Raw genomic sequence first — 10,593 nt, forward strand, 5'->3', positions numbered from 1 at the left:
GTGTGTGGTCCATTCATGTCTACAGATCTTCTGAAGTCAAGATCCTTGCACAGAAATAGCATATGAACTGCCGTTGTATAGTAAAGAGGGCTTGACAGTCCCAGAATGCCAGATAGGATATACTGGATTAGAATAAAGCATAAATAAACCTTCGAGGTAGCGTGCACACTGAACAAATCAAGCTAAAGCACGGATGAATAAAGCCTGAGGCTACAATAGATGTGGTTCAGGAATTCAGTGGATGCAAGTATAATCACTTTTTTGTGCAACTAAAAGTAATTTAAGTCATTTATATGACCTAGAAGTAGACTTTAATCTGGACCCTAGATAAACTGAGGGACCCAAAACAAGGACACCAGCAAGAGCAACTGTTGAAATAAATCAATCAAGAAATAAATGATTGGGTACAAATTCAACTAGAAAAAGAATAAGTAAGTATAAAGTGCAAAAAAAGTCTATGGGTCTATGTTTAAAGTTAAAAGTACGAAAAATCTAATCATAATAAAGTATAGCTGTCATCAAATAGCAGTTAAAAAAGTTAAAATGGAACTATGGAAAAACAACAATGACAGAAGCCTATATAGAAGCAATAGGCCATATCCTAAGTTGCACTAAGAAAACAATCAGCGTTAGTGGTAGTAGCATCTGCTGCCTTTAGCCATCCACTTGCTTTTCCTCTCCTGCTCTCCCTTCCCTCTCACTCTCACCTTCTGTTCCTCTATGCATCATGTGGGCCAGAAGGAGTGGAGTGATAGGGTGATAACCATGAGGTCAGATCATGGATGTTGGAGAACAGGGGATTGCCAAAGACACACTGCTTTTATAGCTAACCTAGCATGGTCTAATAAGAGAGATATTTGGAGGGGTAGACACCTGCACAGATAGTAAGGCTGATGTTATATATGCACTTTATCTCAGCCTGAAGGCAAAAGAAAGCACAGAGAAGGCTATGGATAAAATTCAAGCATTAATAGTCTTTGGTATGCTGTGATACAAATAGAGACAATAACAGGGCTTGGGGCCTGTTGTTCAAATGCTTGGCTTAAGCAAAAGCCTGAAGTCTATCTAGGAAGAGTATGATTGAACAATGTATAAACTTTAGCTTAATTTTTTTAAATAAATAACAAATAAGATGAGTAAGACCAGGGTAATACACCACAAACATGAACAAAATAGGCAGTCTTACCACAGTGAGATAAAATGAAGGCCCCTGATAGATGTTACTCTTAAGTAGGGTGGCCATTTGTCCAGTTCTATAGAGGATAGCCTGGCTTTCTGCTACTCTGTCCTATTGGTATGAAACTGGATGCTTTTATGTCCTCTATTTTCCTCCTCAGACTCCACCAGTCTGACATAAAGGTATCTGGTTTCATACCAATAGGACAGAGTACAGAGCAGCAGAAAACCAGGCTATCTTCTATAAAACTGGATGAATGACTACCCTACACTTAGGGTAATCATGCCCTACACTTAAGGCATGATTAACCAGTTGATCACATGTTACATTCTAGTCACAGAATACAATTTGTAGCATAATAAAACAAGAATGAGCTACACAAATATTATATGAAATATGAATAATAATTTTGTGGCTGGGTTCCCAGCATGTATTCCAAAGCTGACTGGGGCTCCCAGCCTTGCATGGGAGATCTTGACTCAAGGTGGGAGGCTGGGAGCAGAGATCAACTGAACTGCACTCCCATCCTCCAGGTTGCAGTGTATCACCTGAACTGTGCTCCTAGGTTCTGGGACACACCAGAGTCAAGGAATGGCTTGGGCCCTGGAGGCTGAGAGCTCTGATCAGCTCTTGTTCCCAGCCATGGGGGCACAACAGAGTCAATGGCTCCATTGTACTCCCATGGCTGAGAGCAGCAGCTGATTGCAACTCCCAGCTTCTGGGTTCAAGAAGAGCCCCTGACTCTGCTGCACCCCAGAGGTTGGGAGGGGCATCTGATTGAAAAGCAGAGCCTCAGTGGCACTGTTATATACATAGATTTTTTGCCTATTGCTTTTAATCTTATTCATTTTCTTGAGTTTTGCCCACAAAGTATTATGGAAAACTAAATAAGAAAAACAAATCTGTCTCTCTAATCAATAACAATACATATAATATTTATAGGGTGTTTTACTAATCCCAGCTTCATTTTATACACATGAATATGCACACAAATGTGTGTGTGTAAAATGAAATGGGGATTATTATAATGCCTTATAAATAATGCCTCCCAGCATAGTACCACTGAGAAAAGAAACTCAGCCCAGCATACCTCCTTTAAGGGGTCCTTTTCCAAAGATTTGTGAACTAGCATGAATGCTGGTTATTTTATTATCTTTCCTCTCCTTTGTTACATCACAGTTGAGTTCTTTTTATTTTGACTTCTGTTTTAAATTATATCACATTATCTTTCCTGTGTATTTTAAGGGTCTATGGTCTATTGATCTACTGTAGCTGCCACTAAAGCAAGTACAATCAGGTAACTACATGGTAAAAAATTCTAATATTAATGGTCCAAATTATAGTTCAGGATAAAAAATGGCTCTGCCGCCTCTACTCACATCTATTCAGCATAGCTGAAAGGTGCTATAGGATTGCTGAATCTCTCTCCCTTTCCCAGAAGAGGCACACCCATATGCCATCAGCCCAGATTTTATCATCCCATTCACAATCCTCCCACTTCTGGTCCTTCCACTGTTACTCCCACTCTTGTTCATGCTCTTTCTGATACCACTTGTTCTGCAGAACCATGATTTGGTGTAATTCTTCATGTTGATTGGGCTAGCACTGATAGCAAGCTTACTTCTTGAATTATGCTTCAAATACATATGGATAGTAAAAGTGGGAGAAGAAAATGTGGCTTCCCCTCCCCATGACACACTGTTGCCTCAAGGGAAGAGACAGTAACTTCCCTGAAGGAGGATTACAAAGATGTCATTCACTTCTATTTTTGAAATGGTAGAAACAGACTTTTATGTCTCCAGCTAGGAGACACTCCTAGCAGTGTTTATGGTTCAGACTGTGTTGATGGGTAGCAAATGCCACCAACCTTTTCATAGCAGAGCAATGCTGTTGAATCATTCCTGAGTTTTTTCTTGCCATCCTTGGCTGGAGGTTATTTTGCCTTCATGCACTTAGTGTGCTCTCTGCACCACACTCTAGTACAGCTATATCCAGTGTTGGTAGTTTCTGTGAAATGTCATTGTAGATATGGATGTCCTTAGAGTGGCAGCTGAAATCCTGGTCCCATATATTCCTTTCACAAGAATATCGCTGTGCTGATTGGTTCAGCTAGCAGTACTTTAGGAAGTCATGACTTCTGTGGTGGTTACTTAATGCCCTTCAGTGAACCTTGAGGAAATAAGAATGAACTCGGAATTAGGGAGTTAAATAATTCAGTCCAGCTTCCCAGAAATCAGGAGGAGCAAGAAACAGAGGCTGGAAGAGGAATGATATGATTAGTGATGGTAGACTTTCAGCACTCTCTGAATTGCATAGATCCATTTTGAACTCACCATATGTAGGTGAGGACTAGAATGAAAGTTGCTGCAGCCTCAAATGCAGATCCTGAACTTTGGCAAGTCTTCCAAGTTTAAGCAAAAGTGACACTAGAGCTCAAATTGAGGGTTTGTGTTATATAGACTGTGCTTGATCTTACCTCTCAGCTCTGTGTTCTTGGGGAACCCTGGCACAGGATGCAGCTTGTCTGACTCACAAAGTATCCCCCCCCCCCCCCCCCCCAAACCCGGGTACAAATCAAGCCCCCCCCCCCCGCCCAATGAAACTGGTTAAGATTCAGTGAGAGACTTACCTAAGACCCTCCAGACAAGGGTGACAAGAGTGAAACAACTGCCCTAAGTCTCATTTGCATCCGAGATGGAACCAGATGACCATTCATTTACATGAAAGATGGAGAACAGAAAGCCTGAAGTAGAAACTGCAGTGAATTCTGAGATCAGAGAAGCAGGAGAGCACTGCATGATAGGGAATCTGTGCTCCAAAAGCTAATCAACCCCCATTTACAGCACTTATCAGACCAGTTATCAGACCAGTTGTAATCTGGATTTACAAATGACTCCCCCCCCCGTCTAAGTTTAATAGGCATCTCAGGCCGTACATTCCCTGGTCCCACTATGGGAGTCCTATTTAAACTTAATTGACTAAAACTCAGTTGCCGGGTTAGGGAATGCTGATGCAAAGAGACCAAGTCAGAGGGAGTATGGGCAACATCTGAACAATGGAAAAGGGGTTCATCACAGTATCCAGCTCATTGGAACCCTGACCACAAGTGTTGTCATACTTTTCCTGAGATGACTGGTGGAAGTCCTCTCCACAAAAGGTTATGAACACTCCAATAATTGCCTTAAGTCTGTTAAAAGACCATAGTAAGATCTGGAAAAGTCATGCTAAGCTGAGGCTTGTTCATGCTAAACTGAGGCTTGTTCACAAGTAAAAATCCAAAACCCTGATGCTGCAAGCTATCTATTGTTTCTGAAGAAATCATGAGATATCCTATCAGTGTATCTGCTATCCATAGGAATTTCAAGCTGGCTCTCAAGTGTCTGGTTACTCCCTAACCTTATGTGTTTCCTGATTATCAATCAGTTTCTTGAGATGTTCCAAACCAGATAACCCCTTGTCAATAGAAAAGACAATGCATTGAAGAAACTGAACTGAGGGTACAAAAATCTGTAAATAAAAGCAGCAGTGTGTGTGCTGACACCACCCACTGTTGTTCTCGGGACACTGGACGAAACAGATCGTCTCCCTTCAAGGATTGTGTTAAGACTTGTCAGAAAATAACCTGAATGCCTTGGACTGGTGATATCTCAGTACTCTTTCTCTCTTTTTTCTCTCTAGGCTTAAATTTCTGAACCTGAACTGTATTAGTTAAGCTTGAGTTAAGTTTTCCCAAATACTTAGTGAAACCAGGGTAGTATTGTCATTGTTTGTGTTTGTTTTTCCTTTGCATGTCTATTACTATCAGTACCATTATATATTTCATATACTTAGCAATAAATAACTTTAATAGTCAAACTGGTAGTAACTGGGTACATTTTTCCTTCTCTACTTCTTCCTCGCTTGCTCTGCAGCAACGCTTCTTTTATCTAAGCTAAAGATCCCTGTGAAGCCCAAAAATACTGTGGGGTCTGCTCATCAAGAGGCTAAAGATTGGGACGTGCTGAGTTTAAAACACATAAGGGGATCAGCTTGTACAGGCTGATTGACCCAGTTTGACTCAGACATGCCCTAATGAACTGAATGCTGGCACATGAGGGTGTTAGCTGGACACCCAGCTGGATTCAGAGGTATTCTGTTTACCTGTGTGCTTGTGTCTGACTGCAGTTTATTGTTGCTCTGATGAACTGATTCTTGGCATGTGAGGGTGTCAGCCTGTCCATGCTGATCAACCCAGCCAGGTCAGGCATGTCACATTAATCTGTGTGTGTGTGTGTGTGTGTGTGTGTGTGTGTGTGTGTGTGTGTGTGTATTTGACTGATTTGGTGGCGTGAGGAACCCAGCCCCATTGAAATAACATTGATGACAAACTCAACCCAGAACCGAACAGTGTGGACACGCTTTAAATATCAGTTTGGGAAAGCTCAAAGAAAAAGCCAACAAGTTTTTGAAAATTAAAACCATCAATTTATTTGCCCATCTGTAGAAATAAGCTGCAATTATCAATAAGAGCACTGACTCACAATAGAAGCAAAATAAAAACAAGCAAGCTATAGATGAGGGAATGATAGAGCTCAAAGCAAGAAACTGGTATACTGGGAACACTAAAGGATCTGAAACACCAGTATCATACAGACTTTACAGTAACTTTGAAAATAACTGTTTTGTATTATTTTACCTGAGAGAGAGATAAATCTTTTCTTTTTTCTTTTTTTTTTAAAGACGACATTACCATTTAACATATCAGACTTCAGCATTGCACATAAACTCTTTAAAAGAAATTCTATTTGTAAGATCGGTCAGTTCAGTTAAATTGTGAATTCCCAATTTTATATATTTCTGAAGATACATGGATCTTGTTTTTTGAGAGAAGAGCAGGCTAATTTTATAAAAGGCTATTCTTGCAATATTTAGCATTTAAATATATAAAAAGCCAAAATTATATGGATTTAGCCTTCATAGGTTTAAAGGAAGCATTTGACTCTAGACAGATAACCTGGCAATAGCATTGATGAATGAGGCTCTCTCACAATTAATTGTTAATTACTATTCAAATACACTATTTAGGATGCATTATAGGATTGGCGGTGCCCTGTCCAATAGTTTCCATACTGAGACAGACGTACAAGAAAGATTTTTGCTTGCTCTGCTACTTTCTAATTTATTCTTGATTGAATGATCTAAAACAGGTGCTAACAGAGAATTAATTCCACACACCCTGCTATTGAATTACCATATTCGTGTCTTAATTAATACTTAATCTTAAAGCATGGCACAATCCCATAAAGCCTCTAAAGGTTATTAGGTGCTTTTCATAAGTATCGCATCTCAAGTTTCTTGGAAATTATCACAGCAAAATCAAAAATATTGGACTTTGGGAATGGAAGGAAAAAATAAGGTTGGTTTTTATTAATGTATTCCTGTAACAAACTAGAGGGGGTGTCTTTTTTTAAATATCTTGGAATCTAGCCTAGAGAAAAAACAGCTGGAATATGCGCATTGAAAATGTAAACACTAGAGCAAAACAAGCCTTGGGAGGAGTTTTGTTCATTTTACAATAAAGGAGTAGAAAAGCAGTTATGGCAGCACTAAAGATCTATAGATCTAAGGTAGAGTGCATTTTATTGTATGGATATTACCCAGAATACTGGGTGATGACCCTACAGTTCATTCAAAAACAAAAAAGATTTCTAATTCCTTTTAAAGATTTTTTTTATCTCTACCATATTCTATGAGAGTTGGTGAGGGAGGACCACATTTACTCTGAAGGACTGATAAGTGTAAACATTCTAGTTCAATGAATCTAAACTACTGAATGAAAGATATTGTACGCTTACCAGACACCCTACAAAAAGGGTGGCCATCGTAGAGGCCAATCCAGTTTTCTGCTACTCTGTCTTCTATTAATATGAAACCGGGAGCCTTTATGTCCTCTGTTTTTTCTTCAAGAGAAAGAAAGAATTCTGAAGAGAAAAATAGAGGACATAAAGGCATCCAGTTTTGTATCAACAGAGGACAGAGGATAACTGGACTGTTCTCTATGATGGCCACCCTACTTACAAAGTCCATTCTAGCAGCTCCTCCTTTTCCAAATAAACCCTTGTTTTGGGTGGCAAAATAACATCTATATTCTTCTCCAGACTAATAGCCTGGGAAATGTACTGAGAGTCACAGTCCCAATATTTCCCCTATATTAAAACAAGACATACATTTATGAATTAAAGATGCCAACATGCAGACAGATATGCTGTCCATGAAACTCTATCAAAAGTCCCCTTTTTAAGATTAATACAGCACTCCTTTGGCCCAGAAACCTATCTGTCTGCGTCGCAAAACTGCAAACAATGAGAGGCCATTACTACTAAACAGATTCACTTTAATGAGATCTGAAGTTGTCATAGGAAGCTAATACTGGACCCCGTATTCAGACAGGATATGTTTTTATGGATAGAATTCTACAGATCACTTAATTTTGTGGCCTTGTTTGTTCTTTGAAGAAATAAAGGGAAAATTGATCTCTCCATTAATGGGAAATATTAAATATTAGGCTAAAAGGAAAGTGAATCTGACTTCTCTAACAATTTGTAGTCTGCCCTATATTGCTTTGTTGTGTTTACGTTACTTACACAGTGAATAAGGGCCAAAATAAAATATAATCCCCCTGCCTTGTTTTATTGTCCACTGATTAATTTTTTTTTTTACATCAACATATAGTCTGCCCTGTTTCGACTGTGTATAAACTGATAGAATGGATATTCTTATTGTATTTTAGCAAAAAGTATAATTTATATGTGCTATTATTTTATTTATACATTTTATTGAATTGTTTTTAGCTAAAGCTGAATATAAACTACTACTACAGTTAAATTGTATTCTTTTTTGGCAAGGGTCAATTGTCTGATGTTTAACCCAATATGGTTCCTTAAATAAATTATCTGATTTTCAAATATCATAATTATAGTAGAATAGGACAATGACTGTAAAAACCCATTTGCCTCTGTGGCCATTTCCAGACAATGCTGTTAGGTTAACAATAATGTGAATTTTTGGGGAGCACTGGATCTGCAACTGAATAAAGGCCTTTTTTCTGTGTTTCAGCAGAGCTGCTGGTCATGAGGCAGAATGATGTATTAAAATAACCTTGCAAATGCTTAGGTAAGCAGTTTTCTAACAAGGTCATAGTGTTAGAGCCCATTGTGTAAGAAGAACAAGATGCAGCCCACCAGCTATCGTCAGGAGATAAGGCCGAAGCAAGGCCTTGGAGATGGTGCTGAAGTCACCAAAGAACCAGAAAAAAACAGTGATTGACCGAGAGTACCCGAATTCATGACCTTATGCATCTACTCTTAGCAGAGGGGCATGTAAATGAATGAAATACATAGGCAATTCCATGCTAATAAAATAAACAGTAAACAGAGGTGGAGCTTGGGATGGGAGGAGAAATGGGTAGAACCTGAGAAGGAACAGAGGTGGAACAAATGTTAACACAAAGTGTACAACAAAGTGTATAAAATGTGAAAAGAACTATTGTTCAGTGCGGCTCCCCAGTTTGTTGTTTTTTGGGAGCTCGTCCGAAGCTGTCTCCATTCTAAGTAAAGCTGTTGCGAGCAATGTGTGCTGTTGTTTGCTCCTTGCTTGCTCTGGCTAATGAGTAACAGGATCCATGAGCAATTGAACCATTGTCTCCCTTGTCATTGGGTGCCGCATGCAGCCAGGGTCTAACAAATGCAATATGTAGGGTAGATATGGCTCACCCATCAGACCTCTTCTTGGAAAGTATTATTCTTGGAAAACTTAAACTAATAAGTTACTGAAATGAACAAATTGGCTTGTTCACCAAAGATCAGTTACTATCTGCAGTATAAGGGCATGTGTAGACAAAACAGGGGCCCTACCTGCCTCTCTGGCGGTGGGGAGGGGAGGGCAAGCTGCTGACATGCAAAGTGGTCCCTGGGCTTTGAGTGGGGGGCTGGTGCTTCCCTCCATGGCAGTGGAGGTCCCCCACCTAGACAGCACCTGCCCACAGGCACCTGGCTCGGGTGGTCTTGGGGAGTACCGCAGCCACAGAAGGAAGCTCCAGACCCCACCTCAGCTCAGGCAGGCAGGCAGGCAGGCTCTGGTGGGGGAAATCAGGCTTGCCAGTTTTCTTGGATGAAGCCTGCCTTCCTGGGCTGCATCCAGGCTGCCTGCAGGACTTCCTGCAGAGACATGGAGCGGCATGGAGCCCAGTGATTTGCTCCGTGGCTGTGCCTCAAGTCATTTAAGGGGCATTATGCTGTCAAATTTCCTACAGTGGCTGGAATTAATGCACAATACTCTGCCGAAGTGTGAAAACACTGACACCATTAAAGCTGTGCCAAACCATTTAGCCTGCTTCAAAGTGTTTTGAAGCAATGGAAATGAAACTTTCCTGTGATTCTATGATCCTGAAAAACATTTTTCTGAGGCTAGAAATGGACAAGTAAGTGGAAGTGGATCAGCAGTGGTAGGACATGTTCCACCACAGCTGATCCACTTTATTAGGGGATATATACATCACCCCTTCTCCCACACTGGGCTTTCCCCACTTGACAGTGGTGATGTGGGGGGGGTGCAGAGGGGTAAAGACACTTCTGGAAGTGGCCACAGTAATTGGCTGCTTTGCGATTGGCCACAGGGGATCCCACACCAGTCAGCAAGATCGGCAGTGAGGGACCCCCCCCAGTTTCTGACTGGTTGCTGGGGGTGGGGCATGTGCCCCCCTGACTAAGGCGGCACCAGTCATCCATGTAAAGAGATATACCTCTGGAAGGTGTGGGAGCTGGAGAATCCTTGGAGTCCTGTGCTTCCACTCTGGGCATTAACCCATGCTTCATGTGGAGGTATAGGTCAGCATAGTTTGGGGTGTGGAAGTGTGGGAGCTGGGGATTCCCTGGCTCCTACAAAGCCCCAGGCTTCTGTGTCACCCTGTGCTATTAATAGATTAATAGATTTATAGATGTTAGGGTCAGAAGGGACCTCAATAGATCATTGAGTCCGACCCCCTGCATAGGCAGGACAGAATGCTGGGTCTAGATGACCCCATCTAGATGCTTATCTAACCTGCTCTTGAAGACCCCCAGGGTAGGGGAGAGCACCACCTCCCTTGGGAGCCCGTTCCAGACGTTGGCCACTCGAACTGTGAAGAAGTTCTTCCTAATGTCCAGTCTAAATCTGCTCTCTGCTAGCTTGTGGCCATTATTTCTTGTAACCCCCGGGGGCGCCTTGGTGAGTAAATACTCACCAATTCCCTTCTGTGGCCCCGTGATGAACTTATAGGCAGCCACAAGGTTGCCTCTCAACCTTCTCTTGCGGAGGCTGAAAAGGTCCAGTTTCTTTAGTCTCTCCTCGTAGGGTGTGGTCTGCAGGCCCTTAACCATACGAGTGGCCCTTCTCTGGAC

The 10,593-nt window shown here is 41.3% G+C and overlaps 1 long non-coding RNA gene across 1 annotated transcript in view; it reads left to right on the top strand.

Annotated features, from left to right (window-relative positions):
* The first annotated feature begins 8,274 nt into the window (after positions 1–8,274).
* The window catches only part of LOC112550939, a 7,986-nt gene continuing 5,667 nt past the window's right edge, over positions 8,275–10,593 (top strand). Inside the window, exon 1 of the long non-coding RNA XR_003095026.1 lies at positions 8,275–8,329. This is a non-coding gene — a long non-coding RNA (uncharacterized LOC112550939). The remainder of the gene's footprint in view (positions 8,330–10,593) is intronic.

Source organism: Alligator sinensis, unplaced genomic scaffold, assembly GCF_000455745.1.
Source record: "Alligator sinensis unplaced genomic scaffold, ASM45574v1 scaffold620_1, whole genome shotgun sequence".
NCBI lineage: Eukaryota > Metazoa > Chordata > Crocodylia > Alligatoridae > Alligator > Alligator sinensis.